This window comes from Zootoca vivipara, chromosome 4 (assembly GCF_965207765.1).
Source record: "Zootoca vivipara chromosome 4, rZooViv2.hap1.1, whole genome shotgun sequence".
Classification (NCBI taxonomy): Eukaryota; Metazoa; Chordata; class Lepidosauria; order Squamata; family Lacertidae; genus Zootoca; species Zootoca vivipara.
In genome coordinates this window covers 14,072,961-14,089,159 of record NC_142587.1, presented here as the reverse complement: position 1 = coordinate 14,089,159, position 16,199 = coordinate 14,072,961, and the positions used below count along the sequence as shown (strand labels likewise).

The 16,199-nt window shown below is 48.3% G+C and overlaps 1 long non-coding RNA gene across 3 annotated transcripts in view; it reads left to right on the top strand.

The window, feature by feature from the left end:
* Window positions 1-893: 893 nt before the first annotated feature.
* Window positions 894-16,199, top strand: part of LOC118085668 (uncharacterized) — a 29,975-nt gene continuing 14,669 nt past the window's right edge. For 2 of the 3 annotated variants that reach the window (XR_015949457.1, XR_015949455.1), the window contains exon 1: window positions 894-2,977. This is a non-coding gene — a long non-coding RNA (uncharacterized LOC118085668). Of the gene's footprint in view, window positions 2,978-3,899; window positions 6,272-16,199 lie in introns of those variants that run through there. The other variant, XR_015949456.1, reaches the window with a different exon arrangement.

Sequence of the window (16,199 nt, the reverse complement as noted above, 5' to 3'; positions counted from 1 at the left end):
TTTCCCACTTAGGTAGAAGAAAATGTTCCAGTCTAGTAATATTATGGTGCAGTGTAATTTGATGCATGTTGACTTGGAAGTTTGTGCCTTCCCAGGAAAGTTTATCATGGTTGCATCTTAAACACTCACTGCTTTACATATCTTTACTACCAGAAAAATTAAAAATACCATTTAAAGTTATGGAAACTATTTTTAGAAACAATATTCCTCAGGAATTTCTTTGAACTGCATGAAGTCATGTTAACATATTTAGGATATAGAAAGTAGAAATGCTCACCAAGATACAAGGCAACATTTACATTTACTTTGCACATAAGCTTTTTGTTATCTGTAAAATGGTGTAAAATAAATTAAGTCATCTTATTTATTCATCGGATTTAAGTGACATCAGCACAAAAAAGAATGTTAAGCAAAAATACCTTAGCAATGTTTGGAATGCTAACGTTTTCTCCATTTTTCTCAAATGGTCAGCCTTTGCTAGCTATCATTATTTCCTTTTGGTGTTTTTTTTTATTATTTTAAAGATGTTTTCTATACAGACTCAAAGGTAATCCTGGCACTTGAGCCCAGATCAACAGTTTGCTTTAGTGTGTATAATGTTGGTGGCCATCTTCCTCCCTGCTTTAGAGTCAGTGCTAAAAATACAATGAAAAATGCGTGGCTAGTGATTATTTTGGTAACCATTTAAAAATCAAAATCAACTACAACATCGTGTTAATTTTTAAGAATCCGCTTTAGTTTGGGCACACGTTTCTAGCAGTTTATAATATTAAAAGAGATGGAAATGCTCGGCAAATAAAACCAGAGACTTGTTGTTAAATCGTAAAACTTCGGTGGGCTTTGAAACTTGTACACGAACAATCAAAATGGACCGTTTCAAGCCAGCGGGATGTTTTAAAACTCTTTAATGGTACAAAACACGAGACTGGCGTAATTCTTTCCAGCTCTCCGGCATGACATTGGAAGTTGGAAATGCGCGTCCACAGAATGAGGATTTCCCTGGATTAAGTGTTAATGTAAGGTTAACAGTTGACTCGAGTTTCCTGCAAGCTGCAAACTATGAAACGTTTCGGGGTGTGTGTTTTAAAGTGAGGATGGGAAGCTGATGCGATCGGGAAAACAATCACTTTGTTTTGGAGAGTGGTGGGGGATGGGGAAGAGAGACCGAGCCCCCCGCGCTCGCATCTGTTTGTGCGCTCCAGCTCCTCTTTGTAACGCTCGCGCAGAGTCACTTTCTGCGTGATCTAATGAAGGCACCGAATTGCTGCAGTCAGGGGAGGTAAGCAAAGCCTTACAATGAAACGCTAACCGTGCGTGTAAGCAGCCGAGGAGAGAGAGGGAGAGAGGGTGTGAGTTCGTAGCGAGGTGGGGGGAGGGCCGAGCCCCCCCCCCCAAACCAGGCTCCTCCTCGTCCTGGCCAATCTAACAAAAACAACCGTGAAAGAGTGAATGGGCCACTAACGGGAGTGAGCAAACACAACAGGAAGGGGGTGGGAGCTCAATGCTAAAGAGCCACCACCGCTCAGCATCCCCTCCCCCCGCTTCCCTGCCTTCCTCTTGCAGGAGCTTAGCGAGCCCCTCCGCCCCGCCCCCCATGCACCAAATAAAGAACCACCACCCGCCTCTTCTTCCCCCACCCCACCCCAGAAAGGAGCTTACTCCGGGGTAACCTCGTTTCTCCTCCTGGCGCTGCATTGTTACGTGCTGTAGCCACCCATGCTTTTGCAAGAAACGAGGCAAATTCGATGGGTGTGTGTTTTAAAAGAAACTTCGGACACAAAGCACACTCAAAAAGGAAACCATGCTATGCAGGCTGATTCCCAGCGCCATTGGGACAAATGGATTTAGCCACCTCTACCCCTCCCTCTAACCTCATGGACTTTCCGGGGAGTTAAAAGTAGCGTTTGGCACCTTGTAGTTAGGGTCGTGCTTGCAAGGCCATTGTGCGCCGAAGGACCTTTATACTCAAGCAACTGGACAGCAGCCTTCGCAAGTTTTGCGGGCCACTGGCAAGCCTTTCTCAAGCCATTGCGAAGTTAACCCAGGAGGGCCTGCTTCGGGGCAAGAGGTGCAGCAGCAGCTCCCCTAAGTCACTTAGTTCTTGCAAAGATGTTGCAGCAAAGCCAGGAGTTCGCCCTTTCCCACGCTTTCAAGCTCGAGCATCGCTGGCAGTTGGGAGCACGAGCATCTTTATTATTAAATAAATAAAATATAGGGCGGAAACAAAACTGGAGGGGCTTGCGATTTCCAGATTCCAACTCTTGATCGGAATGTGCCTAGGCTTTATTCTTTTCTCTCTTTTTTTGCATCTGTATTCATTCATGGAACCAGCACGTTTCTTGGGGAATGTTGCACTGGAGCAAAAAAAGAGAAAAGATGCTGCTGCTATTTGAGCGCAGTCAATAGCCTTCTTCTGCCTCTCCCGCCTTAGCGTGGGAAGGGCGGGCGCAGCGGCGATAATAGTAGCAAGTAGTAACAGGAGGGAGGGAGGGGCGTGGCTTCGCCGGGCGTGGGCGGGGCAGCCTCTCCCGATTGGCCGCCGCGGCGCTCGGAAGCACTTTGTTTTCTATGCTAATGAGGGCGGAGCGGAGGCTTGTGGATATTTACGTTGAGGCGGGAGCCGCCGCCCTTCATTTCCCCACCCCGCCTCCGCTTTTATCCACATGGTTCTCTCCTCCCTCCCTCTCCCCCCCTTCCCCCGCTCGCCTGATGCCGCCGCCCTCCTCCTCCTTCCCGCCACTTCTATGAGGGGAGGGGGGGTGGGGCGGGGAGACGGGAGCGGCGGTTGGTTGGTCGCGAGGTGTTCCTCCCCGCCCCACTCCACCCACCACCTTTTACGCGAGAGCCCCCTCATGCGCCACAGCCCGCGCGGCGGCTACTCCGGCGGCCGCTTCTTCGGCTTCGTGAGGGGAGAGAGAAAGCGCGCTCTCCGCCTCCTTGGCGCGCGTCGCTCGAGGTTGGCCGTGACTGGAAAGAGGTGGGTTTCTGCCCGGAGAAGCAGCCGTGAGGGAACGAACGAGCGTGGGGGGAGGCGGGGACGACGACGATGGGAGAAGCAGCAGCGCATGGCAAGGCGGCGCGCGCGCGCCCCTCTCTGCGTGCGTAACGGCGGCGCCTCCCGCGCGACGGCTTCTCGCTCGCGCGCACGGGGGCGGGCGGGGCCGGAATGAGGGAGATTTGAAAAGGCCGCGCGGCGGCCGCTCGCAACTGCCGCCGCCGCCGCCTCTCCTTCTCGCCGCTCGCATAGGGCGTCCGGCGGGCGAGGAAGGACCTCAAGCGGGAAAGGTGCGTATGGAGGTAGTGGCGGGTGAGGGGAGGAGGAGGCGGCCCGGCCGGCTCGGGCCGAGCAACTCCTCGGAACAAAAGCGGGCACATGGGGGAGAGAGGAGGGGGAGCGGCCGAGCTCACCACGCGGCCGTTAACCGCCTCAAGCGCGGTTCAAAAGTTTGGGGTGGGGTGGGGGGCCCTTCCCCGCGTGGGCTTTTGTTCTGTGGGAGGGGCGGGGACGGCACCGTTGCCTCAGCGGGGCCTTGGCCCGGGCTGCGTGCGAGGCGGCTTAATCCCCCTCCTCGCCGCTTTCCCTCTCGCGCTATTTATCACCACTCTCCCTTCTGTTCCCGCCGAAAAAGGTGGGAGAAGGGGCGCGCGTTTGAGGTGAGGGTTGCGGCGTGGGGGGGGGAAGCGAACGGCTTTCCTCCCCCGCTGCGAAGTCGCCCTGCGGTGGTGGCGGTTCTTGCGGGGCCGCGGCGGCGGCGGCGCCATGTTGCCGAGGGGGGCGGGGCCGGGACATGGCGGCGGCTGCGCGTGCTGAGGCCGATTGTTCCCAGTTAGGCCGCGGCCATGTGGGAGCCGCCGTTGCCGCCGCCGCCACCACCCGCAAGGGGGAAGAGGGAGAGACCAAGAGGCGGGACGGGGGGGGGAGAAGCGGGGTAAGGGGGCGTGCTGTTTCCCCTCGGGAATAGGGGGCGGAGGAGAGCAGCGCGAGGGCGGCCCAGGCCTGGGGCATAAAGGAAGTAAAAGGACGGCGGGCCTGGCCGGCTCGCGAGGGGAGGAGGAGGAGGGGGCGCGCGAGAAAAGGGAAAATACGCCGCTCCAGTAGCCGAGCCCTGACCCGCCGCCACAGCGCCCCCTGGCGCCCCTGCTGGGCCCAGGCACCTCGCGGGCTCAGCACGTGCAAGCTCCGGAGAAGCCGCGGGCCCGGCTCGGGGGCGCCATTGTGCTCCCCATCTGCTTCCCGCCACCTTTACCCTCGCGGACCCCGCGCGGCTGCTGCTCCCGACGCGCTCCTTCGGCGGCTCCCGCGCCTTTTTACCAACAGGTAGTTCTGCGAGAAAGGACCCGGGCTCTCGTGTGCGCATTGTGGGGCGGGGGAGGGGAAACACGCGACGGGGAAAGTGAGCCTTGGTTTTGTTTTCTCTGGGTGCTCAAGGTTGCTTTGTTTGCGCTCTCTGCGGTAGCGGGCCTGTGGAGGAGTTTGGGGCGTAGATTTTGATTTCATTTTATTTCCCGCCCTCCCAAGAGTAAAGTTTCCCTTTGTCTAAGGGGGTAACTTTCGACTCACTGCATCTTTCTGGGTACTTGGAGAAATGGAACATGCACATGTCCAAGACAGGGAATTTGCTTCATTGTGCTATCGAAGACACAGATGTGCTGATCCTCAGAGATACACTTTATAAAAAGACCAGAGGAGAAAACTATAGCTTACAGACTTCCAACTGCTTTAAAAAAGCTTCAGCTTAATTCAAATGGTAAGGTGTAAATAATTTCATATCCTCACTTTGAGCAGGAAGTTGAAAGTGACTTTTTTAGCCTTCCACTTTACTTACATGTAATGCTGGCCATAGTTCTAATCTTGGTAACTGAATTATTCTTCATGATCATTTAGTAATTTAGAGAGTGGTAGATGAAAAACGAACAGAAGTAGGCCTCACCTGGTGCAGATTTGTTACCACTGTTATTGAAAAACCTGCTAATACTGGATATTAATGGAACTTTTTTTCTTTTTTTGCCAGGTGAAGCTTTCGAAATGAGAACATCTTCATGCCAGAGTAATGTCAAAGTGCTTACAGTGCAGGTAGTGATATATATAACCTACTGCAGTGAAGGCACTTGTAGCAATATGCTGGCAACTGCAGCAAAGATTTTGGAAAGTTACTCTGTAATGGCCGCCACATGGTGACTGCTTTTTGTTCTAAGGTGCATCTAGTGCAGATAGTGAAGTAGATTAGCATCTACTGCCCTAAGTGCTCCTTCTGGCATAAGAAGTTGTATTTTCACCTAGTCATTCACACTGAATAAAAAATCTAGTAATGTTTTGCAGTCCTCTGTTAGTTTTGCATAGTTGCACTACAAGAAGAATGTAGTTGTGCAAATCTATGCAAAACTGATTGTGGCCTGTTATTGTCTACATATCAACATTTTAATGAATTCACTTTTAAGTTAACATAGGTCTCCAGAAGAGCAGTCAAAACAGCTTCTGTAGTGCTAAAGTGCTTATAGTGCAGGTAGTGATTCATAATCTACTGCATTAGGAGCACTTGAAGTTCTACTAGCTGTAGAACCTCAGTTTCACCCAGATTTTTCCTGTGTTCTGCTTTTCTATGTGTCTGTTGAACACTGTACTCTGGTTAGTTTTGCAGGTTTGCATCCAGCTGTATGATACTCTGCTGTGCAAATCCATGCAAAACTGACTGTGGCAGTGAAAAATCAATGAATAAGCGATAGGTTGTACCCCTTTCTACACAGGTTGGGATAAGTTGCAATGCTGTGTGTGTCAGTGGTATTGCACTTGTCCCGGCCTGTTGAGGTTGGTGGGGCTAGAGCCTGGAACAACTTTCCTTCTCAGCTGATGGTCCTGGAGCAACAGAGAACAGTTAGCAATGGAATAGTTTCCCATTGCTTGCTGTGTTTGAGTGGAGTAACATGGTTGTACTGTTCCATGTTTTTAGTATACCAATTACTGTTTTCAAAATTCTTCTTGTAAAATCAGTAAAGTTTTGCCACACAAAGCAACTTGCATAACCTGTAAATGATAGTGTTAAATAAATCACCAACTTTGTACTTGAAAATCAAAACAGGTGTTTTTTTATTTGTTACTGAAATTTAATTGATGTATTATCTACCATAGATATTGTGCCACAGCAGCTGAAACAATCAGACATTTTCCAGTCCAGTTTTTCAAAGCACCCACAAAAACACATTACATGTGAGCAGTGGCACATGCTTGGCAGCCTTCCTATGTCAAGAGTGAGGAGAGAATGTCAGGATGGGGGTATGAAATATCCTCTCGTTCTTTGATATGGCTGTTAGAAGCCACTGCCTCAGCACATGGGTTCATAAGATTTAGTCAATAATTACATGCTGTGTGATATTTGCATGGATATAATTAAATTCCATAATTGATGCATTCCATAATATATGCAGAAAAGTGCTTTAACTTTTGGTTACAAGCTTCATGAAAAATTAATAACTTGCAAATACTGGTCATCCTTTATATCTTTTGTTATATCTGATGCTGTATTGTCCTAAACTGTCAGAGGCCTTTACTTTTGTGGAACTTGGTAAATTTAACTCAAAACCATAGTTACCATCAGCCAAAATTTAAATTGCTGAAGTGACAATTTAGACTATGTAGAGTACCTCAAATAATAAAATTTACCAGGTATGTAAGCTTAATTTAATAACTACACTAAAAGATGAAGCCATGTCCAAAGTAGTTTTAAATGCTACAATGAATTTTTAATTACTCTTAATTAAGGCTTTCTTGATTACTAAAAGTACATTTTCCTTTGCAATTAAAAACACTGAAATAAGGTATGCTTAGATGTGTATTAGGCTACTTGAGTGCAAACTTGCGCACAAAAAACTGCCATAAAGCGAGCTTGTGTAAAGCTACTTCTTACATCAGATCAAAACCCTGCTCGGCAGTGGGGTTGCTTGCTGCAGTTCCACCTAAACCTTGCAGAAGGAAAACAAGCTTTTAGATTTTAGCATAGTATTTAATGCTGAGTTGCAGTGTCACGTCAACAGAGTTGGAACAAACCTAGGATCCAGCCTTTCCCCTGGAATGTCCCCTTTTAGGTGCTTACATTAGCCTCTGCTGTGGCTGATCAAGCAAGTTACACCCACGTATCTTTCACTAATCCAGGGTTGGAGACTTGATGCTAGTTGAGCCAGAAGCATTCCAGCTCAATTTAAAATCCACTTCTTCCTAAAACTTCCCACCAATTCTTGGATCAGGATTGCCCCCCTGATCTTTTAATGCAACACACGATTTTTCCGTAATTATTTAGGATTGGATTGCTTCTCACAATTTTCTAGCCATGCAGAATGTTCATGTATTGACTGCAAGTTATTGGATAGGTTTGGGAGCATTACTAAAACAGTCCAACTATAATTTGACCTTGCTGCTAATATTCAAATTTATATTACGCATCCTTAACTGCATCTTGACTTCAGGTCATTTGTGGTTTGGAGCTTTGCTGCAAGATAAGCATTCAAGGCAAAATCGCAGGATGTGTGGCAAAGGTACAGAGTGTTAAATGGGATGCTGGATAAGTGTTGTGATGTGAATAAATGGCTTTGTATGAAATCATAAATCAGTTGAGTATCCTTACTAGTTTTAGGATTAATAAATGGCAGCATACTTGGAAAGTAGTTCACTAGTTATTTAGTTGGTAAACATAAGGACGAAAAAGGTGCTTTTCTTTGCTGTCCAATCTGTAGGGGCAAGTGAAGCAGATGCAGTGGTAGTTAACCTGACACTGGATTAAGGGTATTCTCTAATACAGAATACATAAAGTAATTCCTTTTCAGTATGAAAATATGAACTATCACCTCTTGCTGTACATAACATATGTCGGCAAAGTATCTTTGTTGAATTTAATTGAAACAACTACATTTGTTAAAGTTATAACATTCTAATAGCTATTATGCTATTTAAATTGAGGGGAAATAAACTTTCCTTTAATAGAAAATATGTGATTGCATGCTTAAGTTACAGAAGATTTAAAAGTAAACATTTTTTTTTTACCTATTGGGTTTATGTATGAGCAGTCCTAGATTTCTAGCTTAAGGCAGCACTGTACTCTGGTAACTCATTGTACTGTATTTACTTACTGTTCTGGCAAAAACAGGAGTTGAAAAAGTGGCATTGCAACAGTATGACACTGCTTTGTCCCTTACTGTCCGCATGTCTGTTAGATTATCTTGGCAATGCTATGACCAGTGAAACTCTACAGTGGTTCCTTGGTTTATGAACTTAATCCGTTCTTAAACCAAGGCATGCATTCCCATAGCAGCGGGCTACTCAATTTACAAATGGAACACAAGAGGAAGAACATGTTCAGCTTCCAAGGCAAAGTTCACAAACCAAAACACATACTTATGGGTTTGCAGTCTTCTTAATCCAAGTTGTTCATAAACTAAGCTGTTCTTAAACCTAGGTACCAGTGTACTTTTAACTGCTAGCATGTCCCCCTGAAAAAAGTCAAAGGGAAGTTGCTAGTTAGTAAGATGTTGATTCTAAATCAAAAGAAAGAAAGAAACTTCAACAAGTGGGCATTTAACTGGTTGCTACAAGTAACCAACCAGGCACTCTAGTTGCAGATAAAGAGCTTTCATGCTACTTTCAGTCAGGCAAAGGAACTATGCAAGTTCACTTTATTGACCACTAAATGTCTCAATATAAATTCAGAATTAAGGGCTATATTTACTAACAAAATAATGCTTATTCAATAGAAACTTAAAATATATATGTCTTCGCGCTGAATTCCCTCCTTATTTGTGTTGTGTTAAAAAAAAGCATTCATAATGTCATATATGATCGTAATGGGTTCAGTTTAAGGGATTTGTAGGCAGGTATTTTTAAACTACACAGTTGTGTTACATTAAGACAATTGGTTCACCTAACCCAGTACTTTTTACTCCATTGTAGCAGCTCTCTAGTCTCAGGCAGAGAATTATACTCCAGCTCTGCTAAGATGCTTCTTAAACGAGAGATATTGGGAATTAAATCTGGAACCTCATGCACGTAAAACTTGTGCTCAGGCTGTGGTCAAAGTCAGCATCTGGTATGCCAGCCATGCCATTTTGCTGCTGGACATGTTACTAAAGAAAAGACAAATTTCCAAATGGTTCTGTTGCCATCAAATCATTGCTACAATTTATTCAGTAGTTAAAGGTTTTTACTGAAGAAAAAACATTTAATAAAATGGTTAAATTTATACCTAGCTATAAGTGTTTCGACACCGCATCAGTATCCAGCATCCTAAGAAGATGCGTGCTGTGCTTTAAACCAAACACTCAAACATTTTTATAGTACACCAGTTAATTGACATACAGGTATAGGGTTGGGGGAAAAGCAATTTTCTGATGGTCAGTGGGAACCTGCTGGATGGGGAAAGCGGGAATCCTCTGCACAATTTTAGGGAGGCAATCTGGGATGGAATGTGAGCTTTACTTGGGGCTCCAACCATTGGGTATAAATGGCAAATACCTAGGTAAATTTAAACTAGCTGAAATCACGGCAATTGCTTTGGTTCCTTCTGTTCAAGCTGCTACAGCTTTGCTTCAGTTGTGGCAACTTGGGTTGAATGCTTGCAAATCTTACGTTAAATATGAAAGACTTATTTAAGAAAGATTTGCCAATGTAGCTGAATATAGTTCAGGCTTAATGTACATTGAACAGCTCAGGCCTATTGTGATCTTAAAGGTAAAGGGACCCCTGACCATTAGGTCCAGTCGTGACCGACTCTGGGGTTGCGCGCTCATCTCGCATTATTGGCCGAGGGAGCCGGCGTATAGCTTCCAGGTCATTTGGCCAGCATGACAAAGCCGCTTCTGGCAAACCAGAGCAGCACATGGAAACGCCGTTTACCTTCCCGCTGTAGCGGTTCCTATTTATCTACTTGCATTTTGACGTGCTTTCGAACTGCTAGGTTGGCAGGAGCTGGGACCAAGCAACGGGAGCTCACCCCGTCACAGGGATTTGAACCGCCGACCTTCTGATCGGCAAGCCCTAGGCTCAGTGGTTTAACCACAGCGCCACCAGATTGTAGCAAAACTCCGAAGCACACATCTCTTAGTAAGGAAGTTATAGGATAAAAGTAAATCAACTAATCAAACATGTTAGAAATAAACTACTTGCATAATACATCAAAACAGCAATGGTAGGTAATATATAATTGGTTGTACCCGCACTTTACAGTTGCATACAGTGGAGAAAAACAAGGCAATTACTGCTGATTTGCCTCTGTAAACTTATTCCTGCATTGTTCTGGAGGGTGCCGGATCCTTCCCAGAGCAGATTTTGATGCACTGAGGAAGTGGCAAAAACTGATCCTTCGAGAAATTTAGCGTTAACTGACTTCACCTAGCAAATTATAATCCAGCCAATTATGTATGTCATGGCCTAACAGGAGGCAGGTGCCTTCTGGTGAGCAGTCAAGTGTGGTAAATGTATGCTGCTACTACTAATAAATGAATAGGGAAAAAATCTCAATAAACGCCTAAAAAATTAAAATATGTTTTAAAATTACATAATAAAATGCATGCCCACTTTGTAAATCTAGGTGTGTTTAAGATTTTTTTAAAAGCAGGTAGCAAAAATTCTTAATAGGCAAGGAATTCCAGACTAGGTGCTGTCAAACTCATTTCCTTACAAAAGCAATACAGAAATGTGGCACTTGAAAAACACTTAGTTCTGCAGATTCAAGTGTTCAAGTGGATCATTTGGGTAAGGAAAGGCCCTATTAGTACCACCTACTGAAACAGTGGAATCACATTTCAGTTGCAGTCTTTAATAAAGCTTGTATCTTCCACACTGAACCCCAGAGTCTTGCCAGGTAAACTGGTCTCAAGCTGTTAAGGGCTTTATTAATACCTTGAATTTGGCCCAGTGACAAATTGGCAGGCAGTGCACATCTCTGAGCAGGGATGTTAAGATGCTTGGCAGTCTTACTCTTGTCAGCAATCATGCTGCAGCATTCTACACTTAACTAGTAGAGTGCACCTCAGTAATCCGATCTTGCAATTACCATTGCCTGGGCTACTATGATCAAGTTCTCCCAGTCCAGAAATGGCTAGAGCTGTTGTACCAGCCAAAGCTGATAAAAGGCACTCATAAACAGCAAGGTGACCTAGTCTTCCAGTTGCAAAATGATACAGGAATGCCCCACCACAGTCTATAAGCCTGCTCCTTTAGGGGAATTTTAATCTCCATGGCCGGCTATTTGCCAAAATGCCAGACATGGAAACCTATAACACCTGTCTTCCAAGGACTTTAGTTCAGCTTATTTCCCTCATCCATCTCTCCATAACATTCAAGGATTTCTCCTGATTCAGATGTTGTGGGGCTGAGAATGTTCTGGGGCTCTCAGTAGAGCTGAGAATGCTCAGTAGAGCTGAGAATTCTCAGTAGAGCTGAGAATGCTGTTGACACCCTGCCCCAAATCTAATGAATGCTGGTAGCAGCAGCATGTAAAAAACCATTAGGGATAAAATTGTGCCTTGCAACACTCCATAGTATAACTGCCTGGAGCTGAAGGGCATTCTGCAAATACTATTCTCTGAAATGGGGCACATAGATTTTGCAGATCAGTCTGTTAACACTCTCAGAGGGAATCTGTGCTCCTAAGACTTGATATACTGTACAAGCATACAAGAGTTTACAACAAAGCATTCCAAATTCAATTCTTCCTCTTAAATAAGAATTATGTGCCAATATACCGTTGAATGTGTGGAGCTAGTGATTTTTTTTGGATAGTGCCACATTCCTAAATGGTCTAATTACATAAAGCCTAATTGTGAGAATATACATAAAAACAAGGATGATCGCTTTTAGTTTAGATTCCAACCTGTAGTTCTTAACCACAAAATCAAAACTTACCTTGTTGGGGTGTGGAGAGAGAAGAGAAAGTGCAGCTGAAAAATCATCTCGTGCAAGAGCTATAACGAAAAAAGATACTCTTAAGTCATCTTCCTTGCAAGGGAAGCTGGTTGGGAAATGTGCCCTTCTCAAAGGAATTAATCAGATATTGCTGTCCCCCCCCCCAATTTTGTGTAATTGCTCCAAAGCCAGGAGGTCTTTAAGAGCTTCAGATAATAATTATCTGAGAATAGGGATGTACCATTAGCAAGCAATCTAGTCCTAGTCCGACCCTGCAAGCCAAATCAGTATGTTCTACCTCAGTTCAGTGACTAAGCAGAATAATCGTCAACCTTAGGCTTCTGATATAAAACAATTTTATTAAAGTCTTTACATATGTAAACAGTAGACTATTTAAAAAAGACATTGTCACAGTGGCTGGATCAGGCTACTTCAGAGTAACGACGCTACGCAGCTCTGCATTTTATTCTTTTATTGGTGCTGCGTATTTACAGTGAGGAATTCATTGCTATTTACACAGAGTGATGTTGTCAGTCGCTTTCAGAACCTCCGAATGACTTTTGGCGCGTCTTTCCCCAACACAAAAGCTTTGGAAGCCCCATCCTCTTTCCCCTCCTCTTCCTGCGTAATTCTGGAGTTGGGGGGATGGGTCTCCCCTCCTTCTTGGCCCCTTCCTGTTCCACCTGGGACCCTGGCTCCGCTACCTTGCCTGAGCCTCGGACCCGACTTCCTGCTTCCCCGCTGGAATCGGAGCTTCCTCTGCTTTCCCCTGTGCTCGGGGCTGGGCTTGAACTCAGGAGGGGAGGGACTTCGCGATATCCCCTGTCCCTCACATCCACCCCCCTTCCAAGCTCCCCTTCTCCCCTCCCCAGGTCCCCCCCAGGTGTCGGTGACGACTGGAAGCCTAAGAACTCAGTGCTTTCCGAGCCCGTTGGTGTGAACACCTCCCCCCAGTCCTGCGAGCCCCCCCCTTCCGCCTGGGAGGACTGGAATCCCAAAAATTCCGTGGCGTCCGAGCTGGTGGGGGTAAAAATGTGCTGCCAATCTGCTTCTGCCTCTGACTGTGTGGATCTCGGTGACACCCATATCTCGTCTCCCGAATCCTCAAACTCCGCTTCCCAGCGCCATGGTGAGCTGCTCTCCCTTGCCTCCTCCTCCTCCCCCTCCCTTTCCATGTGCCAGGGCTTGGGTCTGTGGGGATAGAGGGCGTGAAATTCTTCCACCAAGAATTCCTCCTGTATCTGAGTGGCTGGGACCCATTCATTCTGGGACGGTGGAGCATCCTCCCATGCCATGAGGTACTCCAGGCCCCCCACCCCTCTCCGTGAATCAAGGATGGCCGTGGCCTCATTGAGTTGCTCCCTGCCTCCCCTCTCCCCCCCTCCCTCGGGGGTTTGTTCGCTGTCTCGGAGCCTGCTGCTTTCCCTGTACGGCGACAGCAGCGATCTATGAAACACTGGATGCACCCTCATGTCCTCTGGCAGTGCCAGCCTGTATGCCACCGGGTTGACCTGTTGCGTGACCGTGAAGGGGCCCAACCTTCTGGGTGCCAGCTTCTTGCACCTCCCTCTGGTGGGAAGGCCCTCCGAGGACAACCAAACCTTGTCCCCCACCCTGATGACCTCCCCTTGTCGCCTGTGGCGATCCGCTCCCTTTTTGTACGCTTCCTTGGCCCTCTCCAAGTGTTCTCTGAGCTGCTGGTGCACCGTCTCCAGTTCCTCTGCCCAATCCTCAGCCTGTGGGCCCTCCTCCTCCTCCTCCCCCTCCCTCTCTGGGAAAGATCTGAGGTCGCGCCCGTAATTGGCCTTAAAGGGCGACACCCCTGTGGAGACGTGCACTGCATTGTTGTAGGCAAATTCTGCCAGTGGCAGGCGATCCACCCAGTCCGTTTGCCGCTGGCTGACGTAGCATCTCAGGTACTGCTGCAGAATGGCGTTGACCCTCTCCGCCTGTCCATTGGTCTGCGGGTGTCTAGCCGTCGACAAGCTGACCTCCACCTGCAGGAGGTTCATGAGCCGCCGCCAGAACCTGGAAACAAATTGGCGGCCACGATCCGAAATAACTCTTAAAGGTAATCCATGCAGTCTGAATACGTGATCAACAAACAGTTTGGCTGTCTCTTCTGCAGAGACCGCCCTGGCACACGGTATAAAGTGGCACATTTTGGACATGAGGTCCACCACCACCAACACTGCGGTCTTGCCCCTGGAAGAAGGCAGATCTGTGATGAAGTCCATGGACACCACTTCCCACGGCCTGTGTGGTGTGGCTAAGGGCTCCAGCAATCCTGCTGGCGCTGCTCTGACCACCTTTGCCCTCTGGCAGGTGTCACAGCCCCGTACATAGTCTCGAACATCTTCCCTCACCCCTGGCCACCAGAAGTGTCTCATGACTAGGTGAGCGGTTTTGTCCCTTCCAAAATGACCCGCCGTTGGGTTGTCGTGCATCTGCTTGAGGACCGTACGTCTAAGCTGGGTGGTGGGCAGGTACAGTGCACCCTTGTAGAAAAGCAGCCCCCTGCGTTCTGCAAAGTCCTTTGCCTGCTCCCTCCCCCCTCTCAGTTCTCTGAAGATGCGGTTGGCAAATTCATCCGCTGCCGTCAGTGCTGTGAGTTCTGCCTCGCTCACCACTGCTGCTCCGCAGGACCATGCTGACGGGGGGAAAATGTGCCTGGGTGCTGGTGGCGCCTCCTCCTCCATGTACTCTGGCTTGCGGGAGAGGGCATCCGCCCTGACATTCTGCTCCCCCGGGATGTAGTGGATGGAGAAGTTGAAGTTCGAGAAGAACTCTGCCCACCGTATCTGCCGCTGGTTGAGCACCCTGGCCGTTCTCCAGAACTCCAGGTTCTTGTGGTCCGTGCACACCTGGATGGGGTGCTTGGCGCCCACCAGGAAGTGTCTCCAGTGCCGGAACGCAGCGTGGATCGCAAGAAGTTCCCTGTCAAACACTGTGTAGTTTCTCTCTGGCTGGGTCAGCTTCCTGGAGAAGAAGGCACAGGGTCTCCACTCCCTGTTGGCGTCCAGTTGCAGCAAAATTGCGCCCACAGCTTTTTCCGAAGCATCTGTCTCAATGCGTAGGGGCGCATCCTGCACCACGTGGAACAGGTTCTGGTCTGAGGCGAACACCCTCTTGAGGCTTTCGAACGCTGCCTGCGCCTCCGGTGTCCACCTGAACTTCTGCTTGCCTCTCAGGCAGTCCGTGATGGGAGCCGTAACGCGGGAGAAGTTCTTGATGAACTTCCTGTAGAAGTTGGCGAAGCCCAGTAGGCGTTGGGCGTCTTTGCGCGTCCTGGGGCTGTGCCAGTCCAGGATGGCCTGCACCTTGTCCTTGTCCATCGCCAGCCCCTTGTCTGACAGCTTGTAGCCCAGGAAGTCCACCTCTTTGGTGTGAAACTTGCACTTCTCCAGCTTCACATACAGGTGGTTGTCCTTCAGGCGTTGCAACACCTCCCTGACATCCTTCACATGCTGCACAGGGTCATCGGAGTAGATAAGGATGTCATCCAGGAATACCAGGCATTTCCTGAAGAGTAGGGACCCCAGGACGTGGTGCATGAAGGCCTGGAAGCATGCTGAGCCCCCTTGCAACCCGAAGGGCATCACCAAATATTCAAAAGAGCCCAGAGGCGTGAACATCGTGGTTTTCCATTCATCGCCTTCCCGGATCCTGATCAAGTTGTACGCCCCCCTCAGGTCTAGCTTGGTGAAAATCTTGCCCCTGCGTGCCGCTGTCAGGAGATCGTCCACTCTGGGCATGGGGAAAGCCACTGGCTCTGTCACCGAATTCAGCCGTCTAAAATCCACCACAAGACGGCGCTGTTGCGTGTCTTTCTTGTCCACCCAGAAGACCGGGCTGCCCCCAGCTGCCTTGCTTTCTCTGATGAACCCCCGCTTGAGGTTTTTGTCGATGAAAGCGCGCAGATCCTCCAGTTCCTGATCTGACATGGCGTACAGCTTGGCTGGGGGTATCGTTGCCCCTGGCACCAGGTTGATCTGGCAGTCAAAAGGCCTGTGTGGGGGTAGGTGGTCGGACTCCGCTTCGCTGAAGACCTCCTGCAGGTCCCAGTACGGCTTGGGTATCGCCTCACCCCCTTTGACGTGCATGGTGGCCACCGTGGCTATTGGAGGCCCCTCCCCTGGTTGGTGCTGCATGCAATGCTCCAGACAAAAGTCCGACCCAAACGTGATGCATCTCTGGTGCCAACTTATGGAGGGGTCGTGGCGCGCCAGCCAGCTCATGCCCAAGACGATGGGGGGGTCTGAGATGGTCGTGACGTTGAAAGCCAGTGTCTCTGAGTGCCTTCCCACTGTCA